This window comes from Acyrthosiphon pisum, chromosome A3 (genome assembly GCF_005508785.2).
Source record: "Acyrthosiphon pisum isolate AL4f chromosome A3, pea_aphid_22Mar2018_4r6ur, whole genome shotgun sequence".
Taxonomy (NCBI): domain Eukaryota; kingdom Metazoa; phylum Arthropoda; class Insecta; order Hemiptera; family Aphididae; genus Acyrthosiphon; species Acyrthosiphon pisum.
In genome coordinates, this window is record NC_042496.1 from 31,991,912 (window position 1) to 32,005,788 (window position 13,877).

The window sequence follows — 13,877 nt, forward strand, 5'->3', positions numbered from 1 at the left end:
TTTGTCAAGGATTAGCCCTAAATATCTGACCGTGTCGGATGTAGGAATTGGTATGTTGTTAAAGGGTAATGTTTGGGCATATTCCTTGTTTGAGCGTGAACGTTGTGTGTACCGATTTATTTTGGTTAATTTGGACACGCCATTTTTCATACCACTCAGACAAGTGATTGAGATGCATTTGTAAGTTTGATGATGCGGTTACAGGATCTTCATTGATAGATAAAATGACTTTATCATCGGCATAATCAGCTACGATAGTTTGTCGCATGGTGGGTTGGTCGGCTACGTAAATGTTAAAGAGAAAGGGGGAGAGTATTCCACCTTGTGGTACACCAGCTTTGATTGGTGCGATTCCGGACGTCGAAGAGTTATATTGGACTTGAAAGTGTCTATCAGTTAGATAAGATTTAATTAGTAGAAATAATGACGAGGGGAGAAATTTTTTAAGTTTGAATTGCAAGCCTTCGTGCCAAACCCGGTCGAAGGCTTGGGCAACGTCAAGAAAAACACAAGAGCAATAAAGTTTTTTTTCCAGAGACGCAGAAATAACATCGACAACACGATGAACTTGATGTATCGTACTATGTGCGTTGCGGAACCCAAATTGCGTGTTTGGAAGTATGTTGTTACTGATAATATGCGGTAATAAGCGTTTTAAGATAAGCCTTTCTAAAATTTTTGATAGGTCATATAATATAAAAATGAATTGCAGAATGTGTTGCTAAGCGCAATAATTCTACTGTACATGTGTTGTGACTGAACTCCTCCTAAATGGTTAGACCGATTTGAATGAATTTTTTTGTATGCGTTTGCGTTTATTCATCTGATTTTATTACGGTTAGGTTAGGTTAGGATTTTGTATTAATTGATTATATCAATCCACCATAGGTAGAATACGACAAACTTGGTATAACTTTGATACTTTAGAGTTAAATCATACATTAACGTACATACAGCACGGGGTCCGTGATCTACCGCAGGTAGATTGCCTACCTGATAATGTACTGCTGCGAAGCAGAATTTTTATTCCGGGCAACGGAAAAGTTAAGATTAGTTTTGAAACAATACACCGAATATTAAATAACGAATCGAACAAAGTTTGAGTCACATGTAGTTGGTACACTTAATGGGCAACGAAGTGCACGGGTTCAGCTAGTTGTCTTATATAATAAAACATTTATTGGTATAAGTACATTTATTTATTAATTTTTTTATCAAATAAAAATAATTTACAATGTGTTAGGTACGTGTATTATTACGTATTTAATTTACCCTATTAGGCAGAGCTTGTGGCGAGGTAAATGAGTTATTAGTATAGATACAATATAACCTATACATAATAATTTATAATATTTAAGATACTTATAATCTATTATGATGTACAATTAAAGTCCATGTTACAGCCATTTTACAAGAGTTTTTTTTATATAATTTATAATCCGTCTTATTTACTTTATTAAAAATATATTTGTTCAGATATACAGTAGCATAGCGTTAACATTTTTAGAACCTAAATAATCTAAGAACTTATTTCCTATACTATTTTTTGTGTAACTAGCAGGTATGTAATATTCCTTGTTTTCCCATTTATTGTCTATTTTAGTAGTAATTTTACCTCTTTGAATTATAATGGAGAACTGCCTGTGTATAAATACCTTAATGAAGTCGAGCCATATAAATCCTTTTTCATTAGACATATTCTTATTACATGATTTTATTGAATTTCAAGTGGTTTATAGAATTATCAAAATAGCTACCCTATAGTAATGGGCATTTGATGATCAATATTTGTAGACTGCATAATAATATACAATATACAACATTTTAGTAGATAAAAATTTATTAAGTTTGGAAAGTTTAATCGTAATATAGATATTTATCTCATAACTACGTTTTCGATATGTATTTTCCACCGAAGATTCCAATCAATAATTAGATCTAGATATTTCACTCTCGCTACGCTATTTATTTTGTGTCAGTAACATACATTTAAAATTTACAGCTCGTTTACCATGTGTGGTGGAGTGAATAGCAATATAATCAAACAGCATGCATGTATTATAAATAGAGAAAACAACTGTTCCTTATATTCAAAGTCAGTTTATTATTATTTAATATTTACATCCTAGATGATTGAATTATAATTATATATATTAAATACTACTCAGAAGTGATATTAAATATTTTAGGGTTTACTATGAAATATTACTTATTGTTATATATTATTATCATTTTAATACACACACGAGTATACAACTAAGGATTGCAAAAAAATTAATTCGTTGAACAGTATATCGTATAATTTTAATTAAATCAAGACGTTTAAATAACATTTAATAATCAATGATAAAACAATCTTTGGTATCATCGAGATATAATGTTATTTAATACCATTATGTTATTTTTAGTTAGTACCTTATATTATTATTGTATATTTGTATGTATGCTATCATATTTTGACAAAATAAAAACCAAAATGTTTACGTAATACTATAGAGCATAGGCTATTATTTTTAAATATACTCTAAATAACATTCTAAATTTCTTGAATTATTTTGTAGTATTTATAAGGAATGTCCTGTAGCGATACAAACTTCTGATTTTCAAATGAGACCTCGCCATTTTTACTGTAAATTATTTAGTGGATAATTTTTTTGAGAATGTTTTTGTAACTCAAAATTCAAATGAGTAGGTCATTTCTTAGTTTTTAAAATATTTTTACTAAGGATAATAATCTTCAAAAATGGATTTACAAAAATTAGATATAATATCGGAACTAGTATTTGTTATACTTGGTCCATTTTTACAAATTATTAATGTTGATAGAATAATATTGTTCAGTTATCATTTTAATAAAATATACTAGATATTGAATTATGATAAAAAAGAATACGCCCGCAAACAATTAGTATGTAATTCATTAATTTATACTGTTTCAAACAGATTCAATTTACTGATAAGATGAACTTATTCTTCCTATTCGCGTACATGGTACTGATGTACTTAGGCACTTAGCATATTGTTGTATATACTTACGATATTAACGAAGAAGATATTACGAAGAAAGGTTAATTATTTCTAACATTTAAATATTAGTAGGTATTTACTCACTTTGAAATTAGTTTATTGAGATATTTAAAATTAATTATATAGTCACTGGATAATAATACATATAGGATACCTATGTAATGTCTTTTGCATTTTATGCGTGGTAGACAATTTTAATCATTTGGATATTTAATATTAGGTATAATACGTATTATATCTGCCATACCAAATTTTAAACTAAACAAATATAACATTGGAATTATCATAATATATTAATATAATTGTAAATTTGATTAGCAAATAAATTCAAACTACCTAGGTATCTGGTATATATTAAAAAAGTGTATATATATATATTACTAACAGTGGATTGATAGTCATATAATAATATAACGCACCATAATATGCATACGAAAATTGCAATTTGCTATACAAAATCATCTAACTGTAAACTATGGATGTACCTATATCAAAGCAAAACACTGGTAAATAGAAGTGTTTCGACCTCAGATCAATAAAGTTTGTCAGAAGAATTCTTATCTTAAGAAACCATAAGGTTCAACAATTTATATTTAGGGCATATAAAAATAACGTCGGTAAAATCATGATAACACTCGTCAAAAATAAACTAGGTAATATAAATTGAAAACCTTTGATTATGTATAATAAACATTATTATAATATGATAAGCTTATAAACTAGGTACTAAATACTACAGGAATCACTAACTATATGTTTCTCCTTAGATTTTTTCCTGATAACTTCTATAAAAATAATGATTACTTACGTAATTTTATGAATTATTGCTAACAGGAATTAACCATATTTTATTAAGTTTTCAAAATTGTAATGTAATTATTAAGCTGTTTACCTACCTTACGTCCAATAATAATAGTAGTAAGTTAATACTTTTATCAGCTGCATTAATTTTCTGCTATACATGTTGTTATCGGACAATATTGTTAGGTACAGTTAAAAAATCAAGGAAATGGACATAATATTTCATAATATGGACATAATATGTTACTATATATTTATCTAAATAATAGAGAATAATAGAATATATTTTCTCTCCTATAAAAAAAAAGAAACTTTTTGAATTTTCTTGGATCTTTTTCTCATCAGTAAACAGCAAAGTAATTACATTTTATCAATAGCCACAAAAACCTTTTTAGTAAAATAAGTTCCTTTAATGTGCTGACGTTCATTCAAAATTTTAAATTATTCATTTATTCTTTGCTATATATATTCGATGTGTACAACTTAGACCATTTTGTATGAACAATTTTACTGAAAGCATAGAAATCAAGCTAAAATATTACGCATGCACGCGTTCTTTGGTTAATTAACAATTCATTTTAGGATAAAAGCTATATAAGCTAATATATAAATCAATACCATTTAAGTATTTTTACACGTACATTCAAATTCAAGTTTTCCTTTAATTCATATCACATTTAAAATATAAATATCAAATTTTTGTTCAAAATATATAAATAAAACATTTAGCTATTACTAATGTATCTACCGGATTATAAATTGAACTAATATTTTTAGTTAATAATTATATAGTGTTTATAGTATTATCATATTCATTTTTAATAGTATATTATAGAAGTTTATTAAAATATGTTTCACTATTATTACAAATAGTTTTATTTCAAATATGAATGAAATGTGGAGCAGTGTAGATTTGCATTTTCGTACAATAAATTAAGTTGCTTGTAGTTACAATCTTCATGATAATGCACTAGTAACGTTTAAATATTATATTTATAAATTAGTTCTGCATTTTAGTAAATATTTTAAAGCATTGAATCTTTTGATGATATTTTAAAATAAACGAAATTACTTTTAGTAGAATATTGTAGGTTATTTTCGGGTTTTCAAAATTAAACTTTAGCGATGAAACAGCATCAATTCCATTTGAATAAAATATTTAGAGCCTAGTATAATAGAAATATTTATTATAACATGCATTGCCAGCATTGGAATTTAATTTACAAAATATATTAATGTCATAAATATGAAAAAAATCATCATCGAAAATTGTTGTACATTATTTCAAAATTGTAATAATTAATAATATTAATATATTCATGAATATCCTTAATGACCTCTGTTAAACATATTTGAAATTTTTTTTTTTTTTTTTCTATATTTGTTCATTGTAACGACCTCAAGGTCTTTGACAATGCTTATCACAAGTGGGTAGTAGGGAGATCATGTGATCTATTTATCTATGTATATATCACTATATGCATGATACTACCCCCCTTCTCCAAGAGGAGACATGTGCGGTCTTCACTCCCAGTGGAGTGGGACCTAGTTGGAAACCGGATGACGCAATCGGACGACAGCACGGGAAAATGGTGACTGCGTAGAATCACACACATTTTTTGCACTTTGCTATGAATCGAACCGATGACTGTGTGAGTCGTAAGTCAACTGTGTGACCACTGCGCCACTCCGGCCCCTATTTTTGAAATAAATATTATTATTGTTGTTTAGAATTATATTTTTAATTGTTTTTGGTTGAAATATACTATAATGATAGAAGTAAAATTCAATTTTTGACTTTCGGCCGTCGTGATTGACACGTACTATTATTTCAATAATTATTAATATTTAATCATATAGTAATATAATCGACGATATTTTGATTAAATTACTTATAAGTTCCTAATGGGACAACATTCAATAACTTTTTATATGAAACTGTCCAAGAATATAATGTTTATGCAATATTCCAGTGATTAAACAAATAAGTGATTTTCATTGATTTTTATTTGTTTTTTTTTCAACTATCAGAATATAATTTATAAACACTTTGTTATTTTAAGTTTCCTATCTGTTATCTTATAACTGTAATTATTGTACTATACTGTTAACGTATATATTATTAGTCAATACGCCTTTACGCATTTACTTTAAATAAAAAAAAACAATATTTCAATTGAATCGTTAAATCAGAAAGACGGATTGACGTTAACTAGATATAGAGGCACATCCTATCGAATCGCATTGGGTTCAGTGCAGATGCTTTTGTTTGATTTAAATTAGGTTTTGCTCGTGTTCATTGTTTTAAAAACCTACCTATACTCGTATATAAAATATACTCGTGCATCGGAAGCCGTCTTCCCAATGACAAAGCTAGGTAAAAGTTACACACCAGCTACAGACGGTGCAGGCGGTGACGGAACTGCCTTGTCATAACGTTTGCCGTTGTCGGTAAGTCAACAAGGCGAAACGGAGTTCATCATACATTTTTTATAAAACTGCACCACAGCATTTCATAATACCTGTACTGTACACGTACCTATATATACATAATGTATAGTTCTACTATAGTCTTTGATACTGGCTTGTGGGGCATTGTCTGCAGGACTCGGTCGGGAAAAAAATAATATAAAATAATAATAGTAATAGTAATAAAAATAATAATAAATAATGATTGTAGAGTAAAAAAAATAAGCATAGGACAAAAAATAAATTCCTCAAAATAAACCTCCGACGGTGGTGTACGGTGGGAGAAAAAAAACGTGCCAACCGCAAATAAAAAAATAGAGGTTATGGATGGCTTTTGGTTGAAATTAATGGTGACTATATTTTTATTAGTTAATATACGCTGTGCCTTAAAGAGAGAGTGAGAGAGAAAAACAAAACGCGATTGTGTTTATTTTTCAGTTGATTTCGGAGACAATACAGAACCCGCACTTAATCCCTAAAAACTTACTCGAAATCCTGTAGGTTTAATAACTATATTATATACATATATATACATATATAGCTATGTTGTTTTTTTAATACAATTTACTGCAGTTATCATGCGCCAAGCATGCGAGACCCCATATTATTATATCTAACTTTACTGACATTTCTATTTTCAAATTTTTAAATTATACTTAAAAGTAGACCATATTTTCAAATGCTAGAATTTTTATGTCATTTAAGACACATTTTTTGAAAATATTGATAAATCTGAATGCTGAAGTTTGAAGTTTGGAATTTGAATTAGTAGTTTCTGAGTTATTAAGGTTAATATAGTCTATGAAAATAATTGGTTTAGAATGCTTAGACAATGATATAGGGGCTATGATGATTTAAAATTTGTATTTTTATCCATTATTTTGGAACCTGAGCGGAGCAATGAATGTATTGATTTACAATGTGTGTGTTTTTTTTTGTGTGCCTGTCATCATTATTTGGGGCAGTAACACTGCTTTGATTTTCTTCAACAGTATCTTGTTCATTGTGTTCACTTGTTCAAGTGAATCTAGTTGATGCGTTAAGATGGTGAAAATTTAAATTATCAATAGTTTTTTAAAAACAAAACAAAAATTAAGGAAAAACTGTAATTTTTACGCAAAATCGGTTTTCGACAAAATCGATTTTGGTTTTTGGTGTAACTTTAACATAAATAACCGTAGATATATGAAATTTTCACTGAATATTTATATTAACATTTTCTATAATATTAAAGATACATAGGCACGATTATTTATATTTATATATAAAGTTCAAATTTTGACAAAATGTATTAAAATGTTGAAAAATTCGAAATTATTTTCAGTTAGAAATTCATAAAAGTTTTTCTTTCCATAGCTGATATAATACATTTTAATGGAAGATTCCTCACACACTTTTCTGACTTAAACAAAAAACAACTTTAACTGAAAGTAACATTAACTTTTTATGAGCGTTTGAATTTAAAATTTTCATAATATTGGATTTTCACTGGGAATTTAACGAATTTCCATCTATTAATTTTTGATACTTTGCTGTAGTTCAAAAACGAATAATCATAGACACACAAAATTTTCACCAAACGTTAAAATAACCATTTTAAACTATTTAAAATTTTTTTTGAGCTACCTAGCGAGTGTTTGTCTTATCTATGAGAATTGTTTTAAATGTTGTAAATTATTTTTTAATTAGAAATTATTCATAAATGTTTTTCTTTTCATAGTTAATATTAGTCATTTTAATAGATTATTCCTCATAAATTGATCTACCTAATTTTTTATAAAATTATTAAATTTGATTAGGTATTCAACAAGTATGCTAGGATGACACAATGTTTCGGGTCTCCGTTCAGAATCGTTTTTCGTATGCAATGCTCTATGATTGAGTTCAAATATAACAAATGCAATACAATGACATAGTGGATAACAACTACTGTACACCAGAGCAGTTAAATGTATTCATTTTATACATCTATATATTGTATTGCAAAAACAAATATCAACCTTCTTTCCTAAACCGTGTGTACGCCACTGTATGTAGGTACCTATCAGTCTAAGTATCACATATATTTTATATTTTATTCAATACCTACCATAGAACTCGTATTTGGGGGGGGGGGGGGTAAGCATCTGTTCTGTGAACCACCCAGTATACACGAATTTACTGTCGTGTACACGAGTACTATATTATGCTGACGGAAATCGAGATTTATTACGCGTCGTTGTGTCGAGTGTATGCGCACGTATATATATCGGCTAAGCACGCGCAATTTACTTATTGCCGTATTGTGAATTCTCTTTCGCTGGAACACGGCCAATATTCGTATTATAATATTTTACTCGAGTTAATTATTTAAATTACGTTCTAAATTGTATTGTGGAAGGGGTGTCGTTACGTTTGAGTGAATGTAAATATGTAATCGCAATATATTGGTGTGTACATGAATCACAACAACAACCTCTTGAATGCGTGTGCTAAGCGTCGTGACGTCTGGACATCGTCGGTAGCAGCTGCACTCGTTATTATATCAGATATAATTCAGAATTATTCTGTTCGACTCTTAAAACGTAACAGTTTGACAAAGTAGTTAAGACTATAGGTACCTACCTACCGAAAACGCTATAATATTATGTATTTGAAGCTATCGTTTTACCTAAGTGTCGCCGCTTCTCTCAAGTCACGACATATTTTGATGGATATTTACGATTTTTGGAACGAAATGACCACGGTGTCGAGTGCCAAACGGCAAACACTCTAATATATGCTGCACATTAAAATATGCGCAGACAAATAATTACAATTGTTGTTATTATAAAATCGTATTTCCAAGAAAAATATTCATACAAATAATATTATTATTTAAATCAATGGTTCTGCTGAGGTTATTCCTTTAATCTTTAACACGATTTAAGATAGTGTTATGGGAAACTGGTACTCATTAGGAAAATGTTATCACACGGCGTATAATTTGAATCAAAAAGTCACGGGATCTAGTGACTTTTCTTACCTACAGCGCTACCGGTGGTAAAGTAAAATTTTTTGACATGTTAGTTAATTAAAATATATTAATTAATGATTATTGTTTATTTTGTTACCTACTCATAATATTTGACAATTAGTGTACAGACATTAATAAGATGAGTAAATGATACGTAAAAAAAAATGTTCCACTAGAAGCGCCAAGCACAGGCATCAAGATTTAAATCCTATGTCGTATTATCATAGCTCGATGAACCATAATATGTTAAATCGATCTCTTGAAATAAACTGATTAATAATACAATAAGGCATCGATAATATATCTATAATTTATTTTGAAATAGTATTTGTTTCGTTTCAAAAAAATCATCTAGAATATTTTTTGACATAGGTACTTTAAAATATTTGTATGATTAATTTATGATATTATACACAGTACACACTAGCTGATTCACTAAATAGATCGATTTGCTCATTCGTGTGAAGGATATTAGATGTACTAATATAAAAAATTAAAGTGTTCGTGATACTTTGAACAAAACGACTTATTATTATGTAATTAATTATTTAAGGAAACAACGAAATTTCAATAATTCAGAACTATTATAATATACATTATAATTTCGTTTTAGATTGCATTAAGAACAAAAAAATAAATCAAAAAGAAAACCAACTTTGGTAAGTCTGAATATTATACTAACTAATTATAATAATACTTAAGTAGTTTTTTTTTAGACATAACATAATTTAGCGTTAATTGAAACATTATAGACATTGATTTTCATAAATATATTGTACATCCTAATTATTTCTTATAGTAGTAGTTTGTTAGATAATTTGTAAAGCAACAAAAATGCAAACACATGAATGGAAGTGGCGAGGGAAATGTTTATTTTAAATATTCCGTATTTTTAATAATCATAAAATATACCATAATGGATAATGATATTTTATATTATTATTTTCTTTTTAATGGTAAAATTAAATAGATACAAATTATTATATTCTTTTGATTATTACTTTTAAATTGTGTTGATAAAATAAATAATTGGCATTAGTCCTATTAGGTATGTTTTAAATATATTATTATAAGCTTTCCGTGACATTTTAATAGTATATACCTACTTTTAAATACACCTATAAAATACATAATATATTTTTATATTCTATGTAGGTATTTAACTATAGGTAATATAATCATATTAATCTAATAATTTACTATAAAGGTTCGGCTCACAAACAGTTTATTACGCACACAAATGTAAACTAAAATCATCAAAGTTTTATTATTGTCATTTCTTGGGTCTGGACGACTTTTGTATAGATGGTCAAATGATTTTTAGTTATTTATTTTTAGAACTTTATACAAAGCACTCGACTGAAACGAACGTCATTACAATGTGCACTTTTGTTATTCACAATAACATTAGGGCGTCAGGCGTGTTTCTTCAATTATTGTAAAAATAATTTAAGTTCCAAATTAGGAAATGTAGACGACTGTCTCTAGGACGTATCGTGTTGCGGTTTTGTTGAAGAATACTGCTGTAAAGTGTAAACTTAAAGTTTTGAGGATTGGCTGCCTTGTATTCTCCCCGGGACTTACAAGCCTGAACGAGCGAGGAATACATTTTTTTCTACTCGAAATATACATCTATAGTAAATTTACCGTTGTTATTAATTTTCCTCGCACAACATTATTTGGCCGGTCATTATTTATGACCGAGCAAAGCTCTCGGGATCCCGACATTTGCAAATCGGGTTCGCTTGTGATTTGTTGGATATAATCATATAAAATCATTTTATCTCGTTATGTTTTAACTTCAAACACAATCCAATTTTCTGTAACTGCATAGCCCGAGTGACTCGTTCATAATAATTATTATGTCTCGTTGATGTTAAATAATTAAAAACAATATTTCAGGCTTTACTTGTAAAATTTGGTTGGTATTCTAATGTTCATGTTACCTGGTATAATATAAAAATGTTCAATACAATATTAATTTTACGATATTACTTAATTACTTATGTATTTTACTTTCAAGTATATTAAACATTGTAATAAGAAGGTATAGTTCAAAATATTTTAGTTCATAGATTTTATTGTTTGTTAATTGTATAACTTTACATAAATTTGTTTCAAAGTGAATAATGCTTTGACTGCTACCGTTATTCAGTTTACCTTATTGTGTTCTTAACATATTATTAGATTGAAATCCTATTGCTTTTAGAAGTGTAACGTTATAGGACTAATAGGTATGTAATATATACTGCAGAATGTTATTAGCTTACAAGAGTATTTGTTGAGTCCATATAGTTGAAATAGCAAACAAATAAATGTTTTTATGTTCAGTATTTTCTGTACTGGGTTAACTTTTCAATTCAATGCTAAACATTGATTTTCCATTATTTATTCTATAGGAACTAAATATCATGTGAGTGACTCATCAACCTTCTTTTACCTTACTGGCTACATTGTAACCATCAGTCTAAATATATTTTTTCTGAAAATTTTCCATTTTTATTTAGCAAAGATATTTATTTTTATCATTTACCATTCCTTTCCTGCGTTACCTAACCTAACCATTTTCTTTCTCGCCTTCCCATACCCTTAACATGACATAAATATCGAATCGCGTTTAAACTGTATTTTGTTACAAAACGAAAATGATTAACATGTTTTGTCCTTAAATTGGTTTCATTTCTATTGGATTGGTACTGATAATTTGATTCTCGCCCTCGCGCACACGGCATTTTCGCATTTGCACATTTTGCTCAATTCTTCATCGGACCTTTGTTTTAATAACAATCGTTGTTATTCTGGCTACACATTTTTCACGATGGGCACTGGCAGAGTTTGTATCATTATAATATGTTCAAATATGCGAAAATGTCATAAGTGACAAATGTACCACCAAAACCATATAGGTATATACATTATATTGGGGTGCCATTGAAACGCATTATTCATTAACAAAACCGCAGCGGGTAAGCGTACACAACCGCCTCGTGAAAAAAATGTATTATAATTTTACATATTATGTATGATAGGCATTTATATGATATGTATGTAAAAAAACCCCGTTAAGAATATTTTTCATTTTAAATTGCATGTGTAATATTCCTAAAAATAAAAATATCCAAAAACGTCATATAAATTGTTTTTTTTTAAATTAACATAATATTATACGTACATATTTTGGTAGTTATATACACTACGCATATATTATTATACTGTTATTCATAGGATGCTTATAATCAGGATTACGACTTATTACATTTTGTTTGTTCATTTGTTTTTTGGAGCTACCTATCTAAAATAATTAACTAATCGTTTTGTAATGTTCTAGAATATTATTATACTATATAGATAAGGTAATAAAATAAAAATAATTAATAGTTATTTTGATACGTCGTTTTTCGCCGTTTTATACGGTTTGGTTGAAAACTACAGCAATAAATCTTTCGTCGTTGACATTTTTGGTATTGACGTGTTCGTGAAAATTTACCTGCAGCTCATTTTTGTTGACTGGTCATAATATTTCACAATAAATATTTTATAACCATTCACTTCTTAATATAAACTTGTTTTTCGGTCTATCAAATTCCATGCGTGTGGAAAATCATCGTCAGTGGTTTCCTTGTCACTTAATAATACACGCCATTATGCCGCTAAATAGATCGTATATTCAAATATTCTTTATCCACGCAAGTCCGTAACACGAAAATATTTCCCTAAATTAAGTTTTCCATTGTCCACTTTAATTTTGTGTTTTTTAAGATATTATTCATAACATATTTTAGTACCTACTAGGTATCTGGTATATAGACAAACTACACACAATCCTATTCTCTGCGAGATTTTAATCAAACAAATTGAAAACGCTACGCTGTGTGTAAGGTGTTTCATTAAAGCTTACTGTATAGAAAGTTATATTTTTTTTACTAAATTAACAGAATATTTTCTTAAAATGCATATAATATTATAATGGATATTGGATATATGTATACTATCAAAAATTAAATATTAAAAAAAATAGATAGGTACTTATTATTGCACACAGTGTTATGCATAACTTGATAGTCATAGAATGTAATATAATCACATAATATCGAATGTGTAGGTACATAATAGGTAGCTAACAAAATATTCAAATTTTTTTTCTATTCTAGAGAACTTCTAAACACACTTTTATATCATTATCAATTTATGTAGATATAAATCATTACTGCAGGATGTTTGTTTAGAATATATTATATCCAAGCAATATAAAACTAATTTAGGTACTTATTTTTAAAATAACAGAAGTAGAAAAGTATCTTCTTCCCAGATTTAAATTGATATTAGTACTCCAGAAATATAATTTTTCTTGACCCATTCTAGTCATGCATATGCCCATTTAGCACAATGGAGCACACTCTAATGTTGGGGAAATTATGATAATTTTAATGAAGAGAATCTCGTTTTTCCCTATTCAGTTACTTGTCATCGTGATGGTTACCGGCTACCGCTGAATGATTTCCAAAATGCGGGCAGTTAAAAAAATAGATATGGTAACATATAAATAAAAAATATTTTTTTTTTGTTTATTCGAGGGGTTGAATAG

At 28.2% G+C, this 13,877-nt stretch overlaps 1 protein-coding gene across 10 annotated transcripts in view; it reads left to right on the top strand.

Moving 5' to 3' along the window:
- LOC100161839 (potassium voltage-gated channel protein eag) overlaps nucleotides 1–13,877 on the top strand; it is a 255,330-nt gene that overhangs the window by 9,915 nt on the left and 231,538 nt on the right. For 9 of the 10 annotated variants that reach the window (XM_029491386.1, XM_029491391.1, XM_029491390.1 and 6 more), the window contains exon 2: nucleotides 9,906–9,951. The exons of the other annotated variant lie outside the window; for it this stretch is intronic. The gene's annotated coding sequence lies outside the window, so the exon portion shown is untranslated. The remainder of the gene's footprint in view (nucleotides 1–9,905; nucleotides 9,952–13,877) is intronic. 10 annotated transcript variants of the gene reach the window in all.